The sequence below is a fragment of the Orcinus orca genome, chromosome X, assembly GCF_937001465.1.
Source record: "Orcinus orca chromosome X, mOrcOrc1.1, whole genome shotgun sequence".
Classification (NCBI taxonomy): Eukaryota; Metazoa; Chordata; class Mammalia; order Artiodactyla; family Delphinidae; genus Orcinus; species Orcinus orca.
Genome location: NC_064580.1, coordinates 10323080 through 10342445, shown reverse-complemented (window position 1 = coordinate 10342445; position 19366 = coordinate 10323080).

Sequence of the window (19366 nt, the reverse complement as noted above, 5' to 3'; positions counted from 1 at the left end):
TCTATCACTTTTCTGCTCAGCATTCTTTCTTGCTAGGCTTCCCCACTTTTCCAGATGGTGCAGTCAGTTGCGTCTGGGCCGTTCCCATATGCATTGTGGTTTACTAGTTCATGTTCACGCCCTGGTCATCTCATGACCTGGCATACCAGGGAGCTGTTTTCTCTTTCAGACACTCTTGGGTCACATTTTCATCGCCCGCGACATCCTCACTTTTAAAAAATTCTATGTGAAATCATCTTTCCCCAGTGGGGTTAGTTAAGGGGTGACTGCTAAAGAGACAACAAATGTTCTAGAGTCCCGGGTCCTGGGTTTGAGTTCTGACCTTGTAACCTTTGACACTTCAGGATTGCTGATGACTCTCAGAGCCTCCGTTTCTTTATCTGTAAAATGAGGCCATAATACTAACCTGCATTGTATTAAAGTACAAGGATTTTACTGCTACCAACCCATGTTTTATTAAAACAGCAGGAATGAATTCTGCCCAACACTGAGTAAAGGCTGACTAATGGGTTCCTTTCCCTCTCACTGGTGGTGTGAATTCAGCCATTTGCCTTCAGGAAAATCCTGGGTTCATCAGCAGTTTGTTTTTGTTTGGTTTCTTGGGGTTTCCCCCACTTCTTTCCACTTGGACAGTTACTAAGCCTAAGGGGGTCTTGGTTGGAGAGACAGATAAATCTCAGATGCTAATGGCTTTTACTGCTACTGATCTAATTACACAAAAGCCTCTGGGGCCTGCCAGGCGCTTCATTACTTGTGTTATATCTAAGACAGTGGGGAAGTCTGGTGGTTTCCTTGAAAATACCCAAGTTCAGAGATTTAGATCACGGGTTTTCTGCAACTTTCCTATAGGGAATCAAATGTGTCCAAGTGACTGAAGTTCTTGCATTCAAGTCCGCTTTTGCCTCGCTCTAATCACTTACTAGTAGCCTAACTAGTGCTTTACGGCTGTGGTCCAGATTCAATTGCTTTGCGGATAAAATGGTTTCTCATATGTATTTTTAAAATGTATTTTTTAATTGAAGTAGAGTTGAATTACAATGTTGTATTACTCCTGTACAGCAAAGTGACTCAGTTATACATATACATACCTTTTGTTTTCATATTCTTTTCCATTATGGTTTATCACAGGATGTTGAATATTGTTCCCTGCGCTATACAGTAGGACCTTGCTGTTTATCCAGTCTCTGCATAATAGCTTACATCTGCTAATCCCAACCTCCCACTCCATCCCTCCCCCACCCTCCCTCCTCCTTGGCAACCACCAGTCTATTCGCTATGTTCCTATATGTATTCTTACATCAAAATCAATCTCTCTCTGTCTCTTTCTCTGTCTTTTTTTTTTAATAAAATGGCCCACATTCATGATCTGCAGAAGATGGCAAAGGTGACTCTTTTGACCTGCTGTACTATATAATCTGTGCACCTTTCCACTATTAAAAAAGAAGATTCTTGAAAAGACCAAAGAGAGAGGTTGGAACCAACTCCCTTTCCTGCCAACCCAGGCTCTCTCCTAACTGTGGCCAGTCAAGACCCTTATTTGGCGCCCAGACCCACTCCCAGCACCCGTGGTTTCACGTCAATAAGGTTTTCTTTTTACACACACAGAATTTTAAATTATTTTTGCAATCTAATCAAACCTTCATAAACAACCATCCATGTACAAGTTCTGAAAGTTTTCTTTGGCAGCGGAAGTATACTCAACCACTTTATATTTGCAAACGCCCACCAGTGGACACAAGAGCTGAGCTCGGAGAGATGGGAAGGAATGGAAAACTCATTAGCTGCCTATTGAATTCAAAGGAAAACAAGCATTTCCCCCAGATGCACAGGCTGAGGAGTGCTATTCCTTTTCATGTGTCAGCACCCAAGGCTCTTGCTTATTCTAAGACTGGAAACACACGGGGTATCCTCCTATTCTCCTCTGGAGGGGAGGAAAAGAGAACAGGTGGGATGAAATGTGGGAGAGGAAAAAGGAAGGACGCCCACAGTGCACTAGAAGGGACCTGCTACATCCCTTGAAGATAAGGTCCCACATTGAGAATGGTGAGTGTGAAGCTGGGAATCTGCTGACTTGGTAAACAGCTGACTCATACCCCCGAATTGAATAGATTTGATATTTGCTTTTGTCTAGTTGCCCAGCACTGTTCAGTGAACCATGGAGACCCAAGGGCCATTATCAGTCACTTCCTGTCACCCCACCATCTTCACACCCTCTCTCCATATGGATCCCACAGGCCCATCCTTTATCAGTGATAGGGTGAGAAAGCTGTTTGACAGAAGTACTCCAGACTCCCCTTTCCTCTGATTTTCCGCAATTCCAACATCTCAGATGGGTTGTGGCATGGGGCCAGGGAACACAGCATGGATGAGCCCGCAGAGCAATCCGGAAGGAGAAGAGAGAGGGGTTCTTGGGGAAAGAGGAAAATCCTGCCTGGGCAGGCTGAGCTCTGTCTACACAACAAAGCGATTGGCCAGAAAGGGAAAGATGCGTTCAGTTAAAAGCCTGTTACTCCCAATGTACACAGCAGCACTACTCACTACAGCCAAGACGTGGAAGCCACCTAAGTGGCCATCGACAGATGAATGGATGAAGAGGTGGTACATATACAACGGAATACTACTCAGCCATAAAAAACATAACAATGCCATTTGCAGCAACACGGATGGACCTAGAGATAATCATGCTAAGTGAAGTAAGTCAGACAGAGAAAGACAAATGTTATATCATATCACGTATATGTGGAATCTAAAAAAAAAAAAAAAGATACAAATGAACTTACTTACAAAACAGAAATAGACCCACAGACATAGAAAACAAACTTATGGTTACCAAAGGGGAAAGGGGTAGGGAGGGATAAATTCAGAGTTTGAGATTAACAGATGCACACTACTATATATAAAATAGATAAACAACAAGGACCTACTGTATAGCATAGGGAGCTATACTCAGTATTTTGTAATAACGTATATGGGAAAAGAATCTGAAAAAGTGTGTGTGTGTGTGTGTGTGTGTGTGTATACATATATATATATATATACACACACACACATATACATACACACATATATCTGAATCACTGTGCTGTACACCTGAAACTAACACAACATTGTAAATCAACTCTACTCCAATAAAACACAGCAACCAAAAAAACCTGTTACTGTGTTTATTTGACACCAAATCCCTGATTTGACTGGCTTCCATTCCCTTCTATGGAGCAGTTTTTGACTCAATCGATCCATTGTGGTTTTGCTGTAGAAACAGCTTCATAGCAGAATTTGTGTAGGTAGTCAGGTCGTGGAAATCTGATCCCCAAACCATTACGGAATCATGAGATGAGAAGAACAAGAGCTGCAACAGTTTATCGAAGGTCTAAAGCAAAACTGGAAAGAATCAACACTGAAAATCGGAGCCTTAACTGGCACCCAAGTCTTAACTGGCACCCGAGTCTCTTTATCCTGATCCTACTCAGGTTAAAACGCAGGTTGACCTCACAACCTGAGAATCCCTGGGAATCAGTCCTGTTCCAAGGAATTTTCCATTTCAGGTAAACAAGCTGTTGTTCAGGGAGGGGTGAGGGTGCTGTTTCCTTTCAAGTTACTCTTATCTTTTATCAAGGCCAAGGGCAGAGCAGTGGTGACTGTAAAGCAGAGCAAACACAAGAGCGTGCTATCAGAACATGTTCTCACCCAGCAGGCCAGGCCTGCGGTATCTGTGGTCCTCAATCCCCACCCTCCCTTGCTAACCCATCACCTCTACCTGCTCCCAGCTTGTCTCCCAACGTAGACATCCAGCCCAAGGCCTCTTTCCCAAACTTATTAGAAGGATGGTATCTCAAAAATGATCCTAATCATTATACTGTAATATTCTTATTACGAAGCATCAGATCACCCCACTCCCTGCTGTTGGCCATCCACTGCCCGAGAATCAGACGGCGCCAAGACAAGGCCCATGGGCTTCTTCCCCATTGTTCGCACCCCATGCCCACCCAGCTGTCCACATAGGTCTTCTCTCCTTCCCTGCAGTGCAGTGAGCAGTTGCTTGCCCTCCTCCCACTTCCAGGGCCTTTGCACTTGCTGCCCTTCAGTCTGGGACACTTTGGCCCCCCAGTTATCTCATGGCTGGCTCACTCCAGTCATCTTGTCCCAGCACAAGCTTTCCTTCTCGAAGCAGGGCTTTCCCAGACTACTCAAAACAAATCTACCGCTCCTCTAATTCCTTCCTTCTCCATCTATTTATCACATTCATTGATATTATCTTCATTCCATGGTTGACCTGCTAATTGTCTGTCTGAGAATTTATTCTCCTAAGGGCAGAGATCTCGCCTGGCTTTTTCAAGCTATATTTATTGAATGAATAAATAGCAACTCACACAGGCCAGCCGTCTCCCACTGACTCCCGACCCAGGATTCAACTTAGAGGTTTTCCATTTCTAGAAACTTCCAAACCCCCCCCCCCGCCACCGTTTCCACACACACACACATCTCTCACACCACCTCACCCTGCCCCATCATCCCACTCTCTAGGAGTCCTGGATATACCTAGCTTCGCACTTAGCACAAGGAATTGCAGTCTCTCTCCCAAATTCCTCGAGCTTCCTTTGAATGTCTGATGCATATGTGAATCTCTGGCATATGCTAGGCCCACATGCTCAATAAACACTTGTCAGATGTATAAATAAACTAATGAATTAATCAAAGGGGCTTATGAGCACAGCTGAGGGCTTATTTTTATGTAGGGTTTTACTGGGAATCGGCAAACATTTTCCGGGAAGGCCTAGACGGTGAATATTTGAGGGTTTGCTGTCCGTACAACGTCTGCTGCAGCTACTGCTCTCTGCCCTTGCAGCAGGAAAGCAGCCACGGGCACCATGGAAACGAATGAGCAGGGCTGTGTTTCCAGAAAGCTTCATTTACAAAAACAGATGGTGGGTTGGATTTGGCACCTACCTGGTTGAGACCCTTAAATGTATTGCCTTGCTTAGCCCTAAAACACCTTGAGGTACATATTAGAATTCTTTCCCCCTTGGAGAGGAAGAAATTGACACTCAGAAGGGTTGAGTAACTTGCTCCAAGTGGTAGAGCTGACCTGTCCTCTCCAAAGCCTATACAAAAAGACCCAAGGAATAATCTAGAAAGAAGGAGGTGCTCATCATCTGGAGAAGACTGAGGAATCAAAGATGATCAGCAAACTGCTATTTTTCTTTTTTTTTAAAACATCTTTATTGGAGTACAATTGCTTTACAATGTTGTGTTACTGCTGTATAACAAAGTGAGTCAGCTCTACATATACATATATCCCCGTATCTCCTCCCTCTTGCGTCTCCCTCCCTCCCACCCTCCCTATCCCACCCCTCCAGGCGGTCACACAGCACCGAGCTGATTTCCCTGTGCTATGCGGCTGCTTCCCACTAGCTATCTACCTTACATTTGTTAGTGTATATACGTCCATGCCTCTCTCTCACTTTGTCACAGCTTACCCTTCCCCCTCCCCGTGTCCTCAAGTCCATTCTCTATGTCTGCGTCTTTATTCCTGTCTTACCTCTAGGGTTTTTTTTTTTCCTTAGATTTCATATATATGTGTTAGCACACGGTATTTGTTTTTCTCTTTCTGACTCACTTCACTCTGTATGACAGACTCTAGGTCCATCCACCTCACTACAAATAACTCAGTTTCGTTTCTTTTCATGGCTGAGTAATATTCCATTGTATATATGTGCCACATCTTCTTTATCCATTCATCTGTTGATGGACACTTAGGTTGCTTCCATGTCCTGGCTATTGTAAACACTGCTGCAATGAACATTGTGGTACATGACTCTTTCTGAATTACGGTTTTCTCAGGGTATATGCCCAGTAGTGGGATTGCTGGGTCGTATGGTAGCTCTATTTTTAGTTTTTTAAGGAACCTCCATACTGTTCTCCATAGTGGCTGTTATCAATTTACATTCTCACCAACAGTGCAAAAGGGTTCCTTTTTCTCCACACCCTCTCCAGCATTTATTGTTTGTAGATTTTTTGATGATGGCCTTTCTGACTGGTGTGCGGTGATACCTCATTGTAATTTTGATTTGCATTTCTCTAATGATTAGTGATATTAAGCATCCTTTTATGTGTTTGTTGGCAATCTGTATGTCTTCTTTGGAGAAATGTCTATTTAGGTCTTCTGCCCATTTTTGGATTGGGTTGTTTGTTTTATCGATATTGAGTTGCATGAGCTACTTGTATATTTTGGAGGTTAATCCTTTTTCAGTTGCTTCATTTGCAAATATTTTCTCCCATTCTCAAAGTGCTTTATTAAGAACACTTAGGGTCAACAAGAAAGTTTAAAATGAAAGATTCTTTGTTGTTGTTTTGTGTGTTTTTTTGATATTTGGATATGTGGAACATTCAAATGATTTGAAGGAAAAAAACATTTCCAACATGATGTAGATTTGGAGAGAGTCTTAGGCTCTTGCCTGGCACAAAATGCTAAGATGTCCTGAGCCGTCTGTGCCTGGAAGCCTGGAGGGACTGGGGGTTCAGGGGAAGGCAGTGGCCAGCGTGTACTGAGACCCTGCCCTGCACACTTAGTCTCACCTGATTCTCAACATTCCCCCACATTCACATCAGCGATGACCCTTCATTAACAAGAAAAGGGGAACAGTGCAGACCTCTCTGTGGACCACAGCAACCTGCCTGTGGGAGCATATTAATTTGGATGTGCCAGAGAAAGTGACTGGATTTGACTTTAAAGAGAGTTCCCTCGTGATTCTTTTCTGCCTTTATTTCGGCATCCTGTAAAAATTATGAGACATAAAAATAAAAAACATGAAAAGTCTCTTAATCTTAAAGCATAAAGAAGCTAAGGCAAGTTTGGATTTATACATTCAATTGGGTATAACTTGAGAGTCTTCTCCCTTGGAACACGGAAATAAACACTGTCTATCTAAGCCAGGGCATGCAATGGTAACAATTCCATAGGGTCTACTTTGACATTGGTTTCTATCTGTTGACTAGAAGGAAGGAAGGGAGGGAAAGAGAAAGAACTTGGCTCTGCTATCCATGGCTCTGTGGCCTCAGGCAAGTTACTTGACCTTTCTGTGCTTCAGTTTCCTCTTTGTAAAATGGATACAATGATTCTTAGACTTCAAAAGGCTTTTATGAAGATTAAACAGAACCTGTAATCCAAGATGTCATTCTTATGAGCCGCAGTTCTCCTGGTCATTACAATCAGTTGATGAGAGGAACTGTGAAATCATAAAATCGTTAGAGCTACAATGGACCTCAGATTCTAACTCCTCTTTTTAAAAATAAGGCAACTGGGGCCAGAACACATTCGTGACTCATAGCATTTATACACAAAGCTGAACTATCTTTACACAGACCAAACCCTTTAGGAGGTTTAAAAAAATGTTTTCAACTCTGTATTGAAACGGCTGTACTTTTAATTCAGTAACATAATATGCTTCGCATGCGTAACTTTTTACAGATAGCTTCTCCACACATCTTTCCAGTAAAATGGTATGCATTTGAGTGAAAAGACCAGTTGGTGTTTTACAGTTTCTTATAGAGCATTCCAGCTTGTTCCTAGACCAAGCCGGAGGGATTAAAAATGATCCCTTGGAAAAATCTCATCCAACTGATTATTGCTGTGTGATTATAAGTTTGTACAATCTTTTTGAAGTTGTTTTTCTTCCCCCTCCTCAATATCTATTAAATAAAAAATGAGTAAACTTTCTGAACGAGCGATTTCACTCCAGAAAATATATCCTACAGAATTTCTTGCATAAGTGCACATAATCCAGTACAAGGATGTTTACTGTAGCCTTATCAGCTTTCCATAACATTAAAATATCCTTCAGAAAAAAAAAATATATCCTTCAGACACCGCATTTGAAAATGATGGCCCCTCTCCCATTTTGTTATGCTATCATTGATCTGAGGGCCTTTGCTTGGGTGTTCAGGTTATTTCAAACTTTCTCTTGTTACAGTTGGATACTACAAATATCCTTGTGGGGAATCTTCGTGCAGAACAGCTTCTCTGAAGAGAGAAAGATGGTGAGGAGATGAATATCTTATGCTAGAACACACACCACATCATTCAGAGAATGAAAGAGACAGCACCATTGGTGAGTTAATTAAAACCCACTGCCCACTGCATGGTGTCCTCTGATAACAGAGAGGGTAGCCCTGGGGCATAGAAAGCCACTCCTGACGAAGAAAGGAATAGTCCCAGGACTGGCTGGGAGTTCCTCCAGCTGCTGATCTTCCAGAGGCTGATTCTGTGGTGATTCATGGAGAGCAAATGTGCCCCCTGGTTCTGATTTTTAAACTACCCAGGGATGAGCACATAACGGAGATTTTACTGTGCAGAAAACCTCCTATGTGCTTTATCCAGGGTACAGGAGGAGGAAACAGAGAGGGGAGATCGCCTGGTGGTAACTGTCACACAACATCCCAACTGAAGGACTGTTAAGAGGCGAGTGGAAGTGAGGATGACAAATCAAATGAAGCCTCTCTTTCCGCCTTGTAAACCAGTTCATGTTCCTCAGAATTGAATCTACGAGTCGACCTCGGTAATGGCATTGCTGGGAACTGAACCACGTGTAGCAAAATAAATGTAAAATTCATTTTAGAACAGAGCCATCCATTGTAATCACTGACGTCATAGTGTAAGTTATTTTTAGGGGGAAACCAGAAATAGATGGATCATTTTTACCTACACCGTATCAACTACACTCTCACCGGGCCATTAAGAGCTATGTCAGCCCTGAGAGCCCCACTGGGGGAAACGAATACAGGTTATTGGAAGACCAAAGTGTGTGGAAAAAGTCAAAGTAATTATTGACAATATAGAGTAGGTAGGTAAGTCAACTTTACTGAGTCAATTCATTCACTGAAGAGAGAGAGTTTATACTAATGTCTCTGTACCAGTTTAGAGGTAAAATAGAGAAAGGCAAAGAAAGAACTTTTAAACTCAATGTCATTCTGTATGTCAGTCTTAAAAATAACAAAATTTTCAACAGAAATGATACGGTACTCCAGTTTTTAGCACAGAGGAATTATGGTGGGTGGCTTTAAGATAGTGAGCTTCTCATTCCTTTTCTTTTTTTGTTTGGCCGTCATGGAAGTCTGTGTTTGTGGGGCAATTCTGAGTGGATTTGCTCCAAGGATTTGTGTCTGACTTCTCAGCCCAATATTCTTCCAAGTAGCAGAAGCAGAGACGGAGGGGTGACTTTACTGAATGTGAATTAAGCAAAAGCACATTTCTTAAAATGAGATTCCATCGGAAAGACATTTATTGGAGATGGACTCCAAGCACTGGGTAAGGCATCAGGTGGCATATTTTCATTCTGTTCAAATGAATCTTTGAATTTGAAAGCCTACCTCAAGCCTTATCATCTTGGAAAGCATGCCATGAATGACTTTTTGACCCACCCAGGGAGGCTAGAGGGAGACGAAAATATGAGTGAAAGCTGTCGTCCAATGGTCTGAGACGGCTCAGAGAGGAGTGAGTTATACAGAACACGAAGCATACTTTCTGAGCAAGCAATGCTTCCTTCACTTGACTCTGAGACAGCTACTTCATTTTTCCGTATCTGAGTTTCCTCATTAAAATGGAAGACAAAAATTCCTGCCTGAAGTATGGCTGTGTGTGTGGCCAGTGTCGGCTCCATGATGGCTGCCCAATAAGGAGGACCTACTTCTTTCTGCTCTGTCCCTCTGTGCCTCTTCAGGCCCAGCTCCCAGCAGCCCCCAGATGGCTTTATTCCTGTCCGTGTAGCCCCAAAAGCTCTCCTCAGTACTGTCAATGGAAAACTTGGGGGGAGCGGCTCAGTGTGAATACAACTCGATGGCTCATCAGATCACTCTGATAAGGGGTCAGAGTGGTGGAAACTGTCCTCCTGATTATTTTGCATAGGAGACAGGTTGGTTAAATAAAAAATGATACATTCAGGATGCTATATATTTTCTAACACACGACCATGCATACAGCCGTTTGTCAGACTCTGTGGAATATGTACCAAAGTGAAATATGGTGGAAACCAGACCAAAAAAAACAGAATTATGCGGTAACAATGGGATATAATTTGGGCCCCAAAATGGAAGGAGAAAGATGGTGGACTGAGGGCAGAGAACGGCATTTACTCTTTCCTGGTGTTTTAACATAACACTGTAAGGATTCACCCAACCAGCTCTCTTTATTTTAAATCCCATAAAAGACACTAATGTTATTAATACAGTAATAATAATGATAATAGCTAAATGCATTCAGTCCTCTCTGTGTGCCAGGCAACATCCTAGATGCTCTGCCTGCATGACCTCGTTAACGCTCTCTCAACAACACTTTGAGACTGCCCTTATCATTCCCATTCTAGAGATGAGGAAACTGAGCCTCGGAGAAATAAACTCACTTAACTCCGCACAGCCAGGAAGCAGGATCACGGCCACTGGGGCCCAAATCTGATGCCAAATCCAGCTCTCTTTTCCCTGTACCACATCACACCAGAGAAAGGAGATGCACAGGGTTTTGGAACTGATAGGTGTTTGCCATTGAGTCCAACTTTCTCTCTCTAAAGGGATAGGAGGAAATAATATTTCTGATTATATCGTGAGTGTGCCCCTCCTACCATCTCTCGTTGTGGTTTCTTCTTTATGTCTTTAGTGGTAGATGTTTTCTGGTAGGTTCCAGTCTTTTTTTGTCAATGGTTGTTCAGCAGTTACCTGTGATTTTGTTTTATCAATGGTTTTTCAGCAGTTAGTTGTGCTCGTGAGAGGAGATGAGCTCAAGGTCCCTTCTATTCTGCCATCTTGCTTGGATGAGGAAATAATATTTCTGAGCTGAGATGGAAAGTGGGACCTGACTTAGCTGGTGAAAGGCTATGAATGGCGGTGGAGAGCCATTCCAAGAAGGCCTGGCTGTGGTTTTCCCCCTTGAAACTGGTGACAACGGCAGAACAATAGTCCCAAAGTATCTGGAATCTGTCAAAGACCAGTCAATATAAATGATGTGACAAGAGTGATATTTAATTCTACCATGAGCGTGCATCAGAGAGAAGGTCCCGAAGGTTTAAATTCCAGTCTGTGAAAAGGCAAGTATAATGTGCAATTAATTGAGGCAATAGAGGGAACTTTCCCTCAACAAATGGACCTCTTACGTCTTCAGCATGAACTTCCTCCAGAAGTAATTGAGACATGGGAAGATGCTGTGCTAGTTGCCCCTGGCTGGGCCCTGCACCCCATCATACCAGAGGAGGATCCTGCCTTCCTTACATTTCCGAGACAAGATGCCCAAAGGTGAAACTGTCCTACATTTCCCTGCAAAAAGAACTCGGTAGCCACGTTCCCTGGAGTCTACAGAGGACGCAACATGGTATAGTTTGCTGGCCTCCAAAGCCTGCCCCCAATTCTGCAAGCCTCCAAACCTGAGGTTAAAGGGAACAAAGCAGGTCTGTTCTCTTTTTGCCTTTTCTTACTTCCTTATCCACTGAATCCCAGCGTGAAAAACGAGCCTACGGTTTCCTTTCCAGTGTTGTCAGTGGGCAGAATGCTAAGGACAGGGCTTTGTGATGGAGCCAAAGTCTGGGGGAAGAGTCCAGAATGCCACCTGCTGTGATGAAAAGAGCCAGAGGTCACAATAGTCAGGGGCCACTCGAGATTGGTGCACTTTGCAGGGAGGGGAAAAGAGCCCACCGCTTACAGACGTTTGCAATGGAAGAGAATAAGCCACCGCATCGCTGAATCAATGCAAGTGTCAAGAAGGACTTCTCATAAAGATTCTCAACATTTTCAAGGATCTGAACTTTGAAAGATATCCTTGGGAATACAAGGCGTACATCTGATGCCTGCCCTGGAGCACTTAGATTCCAAAAGAGAAATAAGAAACCAAATCCTGAAGTTTATAGAGGAAAGAAGCTAGCAGGGCAGACTTCGATTGCGAGGAGAGTGGTCCCCTCAGTATTTTGTACTGCCCGCTGTTAAGGGAGTTGAAAACCTGGGATTTTGTCCATAGTCCGTATCTTCCAAGTACGGAGGTAGAAATTGCCAACCATGCAATTTTTTTGGTCCAGATTTTTTTTTATTATTATTTAACATCTTTATTGGAGTATAATGGCTTTACAATGTTGTATTAGTTTCTGCTGTATAACAAAGTGAATCAGCTATACATATACATATATCCCCATATCTCCTCCCTCTTGCGTCTCCCTCCCACCCCCTCATCCCATCCCTCTAGGTGGTCACAAAGCACCGAGCTGATCCCCCTGTGCTATGCGGCTGCTTCCCACTAGCTATCTATTTTACAGCTGGTAGTGTATATATGTCCATGCCACTCTCTCACTTCGTCCCAGCTTACCCTTCTCCCTCCCCGTGTCCTCAACTCCATTCTCTACGTCTGCGTCTTTATTCCTGTCCTGCCCTTAGGTTCTTCAGAACCTTTTTTTTTTTTTTTGCAATACGCGGGCCTCTCACTGTTGTGGCCTCTCCCTTTGCGGAGCACAGGCTCCGGACGCGCAGGCTCAGCGGCCATGGCTCACGGGCCCAGCCGCTCCGCGGCATGTGGGATCTTCCCGGACCGGGGCATGAACCCGTGTCCCCTGCATCGGCAGGCGGACTCTCAACCAATGCGCCACCAGGGAAGCCCTGTCAAAAGCTTTTTCTGCATCTATTGAGAGTATCATATGGTTTTTATCCTTCAATTTGTTAATATGGTGTATCACATTGATTGATTTGCATCTATTGAAGAATCCTTGCATTCCTGGGATAAACGCCACTTGATCAGGGTGTACTATCCTTTTAATGTGCTGCTGGATTCTGTTTGCTAGTATTTTGTTGAGGATTTTTGCATCTATGTTCATCAGTGATATTGGCCTGTAGTTTTCTTGTGACGTCTTTGTCTGGTTTTGGTATCAGGGTGATGGTGGCCTTGTAGAATGAGTTTGGGAGGGTTCCTCCCTCTGCTATATTTTGGAAGAGTTTGAGAAGGAGAGGTGTAAGCTCTTCTCTAAATGTTTGACAGAATTCGCGCCTGTGAAGCCATCTGGTCCTGGGCTTTTGTTTGTTGGAAGATTTTTCATCACAGTCTCAATTTCAGTGCTTGTGACTGGTCTGTTTATATTTTCTATTTCTTCCTGGTTCAGTCTCGGAAGGTTGTGCTCTTCTAAGAATTTGTCCATTTCTTCCAGGTTGTCCATTTTATTGGCATAGAGTTGCTTGTAGTAATCTCTCATGATCTTTTGTATTTCTGCAGTGTCAGTTGTTACTTCTCCTTTTTCATTTCTAATTCTGTTGATTTGAGTCTTCTCCCTTTTTTTCTTGATGAGTCTGGCTAATGGTTTATCAATTTTGTTTTTCTTCTCAAAGAACCAGTTTTTAGTTTTATTGATCTTTGCGATCATTTCCTTCACTTGTTTTTCATTTATTTCCGATCTGATCTTTATGATTTCTTTCCTTCTGCTAACTTTGGGGATTTTTTGTTCTTCTTTCTCTAATTGCTTTAGGTGTAGGTTAGGTTGTTTATTTGAGATGTTCCTTGTTTCTTGAGGTACGATTGTATTGCTATAAACTTCCCTCAGAACTGCTTTTGCTGCATCCCATAGGTTTTGGGTTGTCATGTTTTCACTGTCATTTGTTTCTAGGTATTTTTTGATTTCCTCTTTGATTTCTTCAGTGATCTCTTGGTTATTTAGTAATGTATTGTTTAGCCTCCATGTATTTGTATTTTTTACAGCTTTTCTTTTTCTGTAATTGATATCTAGTCTCATAGCGCTGTGGTTGGAAAAGACAATTGATATGATTTCAATTTTCTTAAATTTACCAAGGCTTGATTTGTGACCCAAGATACAATCTATCCTGGAGAATGTTCCATGAGCACTTGAGAAGAATGTGTGTTCTGTTGTTTTTGGATGGAGTGTCCTATAAATATGTTAAGTCCATCTTGTTTAATGTGTCATTTAAAGCTTTTGTTTCCTTATTTATTTTCATTTTGGATGATCTGTCCATTGGTGAAAGTGGGGTGTTAAAGTCCCCTACTATGACTGTGTTACTGTCGATTTCCCCTTTATGACTGTTAGCATTTGCCTTATGTATTGAGGTGCTCCTATGTTGGGTGCATACATATTTACAATTGTTATATTTTCTTCTTGGATTGATCCCTTGATCATTACGTAGTGTCCTTCTTTGTCTCTTCTAATAGTCTTTATTTTAAAGTCGATTTTATCTGATATGAGAATTGCTACTCCAGCTTTCTTTTGATTTCCATTTGCATGGAATATCTTTTTCCATCCCCTCACTTTCAGTCTGTATGTGTCCCTAGGTCTGAAGTGGGTCTGTTGAAGACGGCATTGTTTTTGTATCCGTTCAGTGAGCCTGTGTCTTTTGGTTGGAGCATTTAATCCATTCACGTGTAAGGTAGTTATCAATATGTATGTTCCTATTACCATTTTCTTGATTGTTTTGGGTTTGTTATTGTAGGTCTTTTCTTTGTCTTGTGTTTCCTGACTAGAGAAGTTCCTTTAGCATTTGCTGTAAAGCTGGTTTGGTGGTGCTGAATTCTCTCAGCTTTTGCTTGTCTGTAAAGGTTTTAATTTCTCCATCGAATCTGAATGAGATCCTTGCTGGGTAGAGTAATCTTGGTTGTAGGTTTTTCCCTTTCATCACTTGAAGTATGTCCTGCCACTCCCTTCTGGCTTGCAGAGTTTCTGCTGAGATATCAGCTGTAAACCTTATGGGGATTCCCTTGTATGTTATTTGTTGCTTTTCCCTTGCACTTTTAGTATTTTTTCTTTGTATTTAATTTTTGATAGTTTGATTCATACGTGTCTTGGCATGTTTCTCCTTGGATTTATCCTGTATGGGACTCTCTGCACTTCCTGGACTTGATTGACTATTTCCTTTCCCACATTAGGGAAGTTTTCAACTACAATCTCTTCAAATCTTTTCTCAGTCCCTTTGTTTTTCTCTTCTTCTTCTGGGACCCCTATAATTCGAAGGTTGGTGTGTTTAATATTGTCCCAGAGGTCTCTGAGAGTGTCCTCAATTCTTCTTTTTTCTTTAAAAAGACTATCCTCTTTTCATTCTTTTTTCTTTATTCTGCTCTGCAGTAGTTATTTCCACTATTTTATCTTCTAGGTCATTTATCCGTTCTTCTGCCTCAGTTATTCTGCTATTGAGTCCTTCTAGAGAATTTTTAATTTCATTTATTGTGCTGTCTGTCATTGTTTGTTTGCTCTTTAGCTCTTCTAGGTCCTTGTTAAACATTTCTTGTATTTTCTCCATTCTATTTCCAAGATTTTGGATCATCTTTACTATCATTACTCTGAATTCTTTTTCAGGCGGACTGCCTATTTCCTCTTCATTTGTTTGGTCTGGTGGGTTTTTCCTTTGCTCCTTCATCTGCTGTGTATTTCTCTGTTCTCTCATTTTGGTTAACTTACTGTGTTTGGGGTCTCCTTTTCGCAGGCTATAGGTTTGTAGTTCCCGTTGTTTTTGGTGTCTGCCCCCAGTGGCTAAGGTTGGTTCAGTGGGTTGTGTAGCCTTCCTGGTGGAGGGGACCAGTGCCTGTGTTCTCGTGGTTGAGGCTGGATCTTGTCCTTCTGGCGGGCAGGACCGCGTCCGGTGGTGTGTTTTGGGTGTCAGTGAACTTAGTATGATTTTAGGCAGCCTCTCTGCTAATGGGTGGGGTTGTGCTCCTGTCTTACTAGTTGTTTGGCATGGAGTGTCCAGCACTGGAGCTTGCTAGTCGTTGACTGGAGCTGGGTGTTCGCATTGAGATGGAGATCTCTGGGAGAGCTTTCGCCATTTGATATTACGTGGAGCCGGGAGGTCTCTGGTGGACCAGTGTCCTGAACTTGGCTCTCCCACCTCAGAGGCACAGGCCTGACACCCGGCTGGAGCACCAAGACCCTGTCAGCCACACGGCTCCTGTTGTGAGAGGATCCACATTTCATCTGGAAAGGACATAAATCTGGCCATCTCACTTCAGGCCTAGCCCATCCGCCTTTTTTCCCTTTGTGCTTAGTCTGTTTCACTTGCTCATAGCAGGCCCCGTGCATAGGCCTTGCCCCCAGCCCTTCAGACCAGAGTTCCTCGTGAAACGGCTGAGGTGACACATCAGCTTGGGACGTGCGCTGAAGCTCTGTGGTCTAGATTTTTAAATGTATAACGTGAGCAAGACATCTGATGTCCCTTCAAATATTTTTGTTTGAAAAAGCCTTTTGACTTTTAGTTGTGTCAGCTCAAAGGAGGGAGAGTTCAAAGGGAAAGAGAGGAACTCTCAGTAGAACTGAAGGGCAGAGGTATGGATATGAGGGGGGAAAAATGTCTGAGTTCAGGAAAGCAGATGGGCCAGTCCTGGAGACCAGGGTGGCTGGTGCAGAAGCTTCCTGAAGGATGATCGTGGGGAAGCAGACTGAAAAAGATGCTGGGTGGAGACTGTGCAGAGCCTTGAACACAGATACAAATGGTACTGCGTGTCATGGTGATGTGCGCCGCTTCCAAGGCTTCCAGTGCTTTCCTTCCCTGTAGTAACTTACTGTTTTCGTACCTTTTATTCTGCCATCGTGAATATATATCCATATTGTCTAAGCAAAATAGTTTCCACTGGTTAAGCAGTTTATAGCACCAGGCACCGTTCTACTGGCCTCATATACTGCCTTCCTTAATTTTTACAATGACCACATGGCATACATTGTACTACTCCTCTCATTCAAGATGAGAAAACTGAGGCACAGAGATGTGAATTAATTTAGTCAAGGTCACACAGCTAGTAAGTGGTCCAACCCGAATTTGACACCACACTGTGTGATGACACAGCCCCACCTCTAACCTCTAACCTGAAAGATCCTTTTGCTGAAAAAAGTCTAGATTTTGGAGTATTCACCCAATGAGATATCCAGGAAGTCTCTGTGGTTTGTCACTGCATTTTGCATGTGCAAACCTAACCACAGTAGCCCTCATCCTCAGAAGGATACAATACAGGCAGGTGAAAATGTCTCCCATCAGGCTTGAAATATTGTTTCCCAATTCCTTGGCTGACCTGCCAAGCAAATCTGCAAAAATGATTTTCATGGCGTTTGCGACAGAGTTATATGATAAGAAAGACATAAACTTAATTCCTTCTTTCACGGACCACACTGGCTTTTGTAGCTCCTGGCTGTGTAGTGACAGCTCATAACATGCCACAGGGCCGCCCCGCTGGGTGCTTATCCCTTTCAGCCCTTTGAATCCCCAGACAAGCAAAGAGCATTCGTAAGAACACAGGAGATGCTGCATATTCGATCATAGTATATATAAAAGATATTTCTGCAATTAAAATAAAAGCTTGATCGTGTCTGCAACAGCCAGTGCAAGTGTCCCATTCTTTTCCCTACATCTGTGTCACTGCACTGTAGAGGTCATTCACTTGTGTAATGTGGAAGAACCAAGAGTGCTGCTTCCGCATTGTCCCACAAGGTACTGCAGCCTCCCAGCTGTTATGAAACAGCGTTAGCGTCACAACAGGAAGTACAGTCCATGGCCAGTAAATAAAGCCCTTCCTTCCCTTTTAGCAGGCCTCAGAACTTCCTCATCCTCAGTTCCAAATCCTTTTACAGATGTTGACTTAGGAGTTTAGATTTTCCTCTCCCTTTCTGAGCTCCTTTAGGGGTCCAACAGTATGAATCAGGCTTCTGTCATTTACCCCTCCCTTCTTTTAGGTTATAAGTAAGCAAAGGGACAAGCAATATTATCTGCATTGTTCCCACGGAAAGCTTGACATCATAGAGAAAAAGCCCACTTGACCGTACCCATCTTTCTTCTGTAAATATTTTGAGTAGGACTTTATCAACACCACCTTGCCCTTGAGTTGGAATTTCCCTTTTAATTTACCCCTGGCACTCCCTGTTCAAAATCAAGCCAGGGAAGCTGAAGCAGGCTTCCCTGTATTTTGTATATAAATCTCTGCAAACATAATAGAAAGTGTAAAAAGAGCTCTGTAAATAGCTGTTCAAGCTCACAATTCATGCCAGGCAAACGGGGGAAAAATACTAATGTGTCGGTGATTATACACGAGAAGAAGGAAAGAGGTTCCTGAAAAAGCGTTCAGCTAATAAACATTTCTTTCTTATATCCAAGAATGTGCCATTGTTCCAGAATTTCTATATAGGTGCATTCGATTTCTATCGCTGCTGTAACAGATGACCACAAACTTAGTGGCTTAAAATAACACAAATTTTTCATCACACAGTTCTATAGATCAGAAGTCTGGCAGGGATCTCACTGGGCTAAGATCAAGGTGTTGGCCACGTTATGCTACATTCTGGAGGCTCTCCGTGAGAACCCACTTCCTTGCCTCTTCCACCTTCTAAAGCTGCCTGAGTTCCTTCGCTCACGACCCCCTTCCTCCGTCTTCAAAGCTGACCCTGCCAGGCCAAGTCCTTTTCATGCTGCCACCTCTCTGGTTCTCTCTTCCATAGTCACATCTTCCTTCTTCACTTTTGAGGACCCTTGTGATTACATCAGGCACCCCCAAGCACTCCAGGATCATCAGGTCATTTCTAAGTTCATCTGATAAGCAATCTTAATTCCACCTGCAGCCTAAATTCCCCTTTGCCTTGTCACGTAACATGTTCACAGGTTCCAGGGTTTAGAACATGGACATCTTTGCAGAGCCATCACTTTCTCTACCACAACAGGCAATATATATTGTTTTATATGTTTTTTTCTTAGTAGCATAACGTTAGTTCTCTTTTCACTGAGCCAAGACCCCCATATTTCTAGCAATTCAAAAGCAGGAAAAGTGTTCTTTTAAGATACATGAAGTAGTGAAAACAATAGCCGCTCGATTACTCATTGTATCAGGTAATATAGTTACTGCACATTCATCTGCTTTCTGAATTCTTAGTAGAGCCCCGTAAAATAGACAGTGCACATGAGAATGTTCTCATGTGTGGTTGAAAAAAGTCTGAGCTTCAGAAAGATTCAGGTTCACTCAGCTAGTGAAGTCACACTGGCTTCCAATCAGCCGTGAAAGGCACACTTTACCCTGCCTCCTCAGCCTCCAGGGCCTCACCCAGGGAGGCCTGCCCTACACGCCCCCCCCCCCCCCCGCCGGACCTCCACTCCGGAGCCTCGACTTTCTCTCCTCTTTAAGTTAAGCCCACCTGCCTAGTGAGTCCTGGTGCTAAATAGCTGGAATGCTGACAGCCCTCCCAGTCTTGCCTGGCCCTCGGCATCAGCCCTACACGACTCCCAGCTCCACTACTAAAGTCCGGAATTGCTCGTGGCCTGTGCAAGTTGAGAATTTTTGTGGAAGACCCGACTACCAGAGCGTTGATGTACATCTTGGCCTCTCCACATCAAGAAAGCAAATTCTCATGAGAGAACAGAAGTTAAGCTTTGAATATGGAAA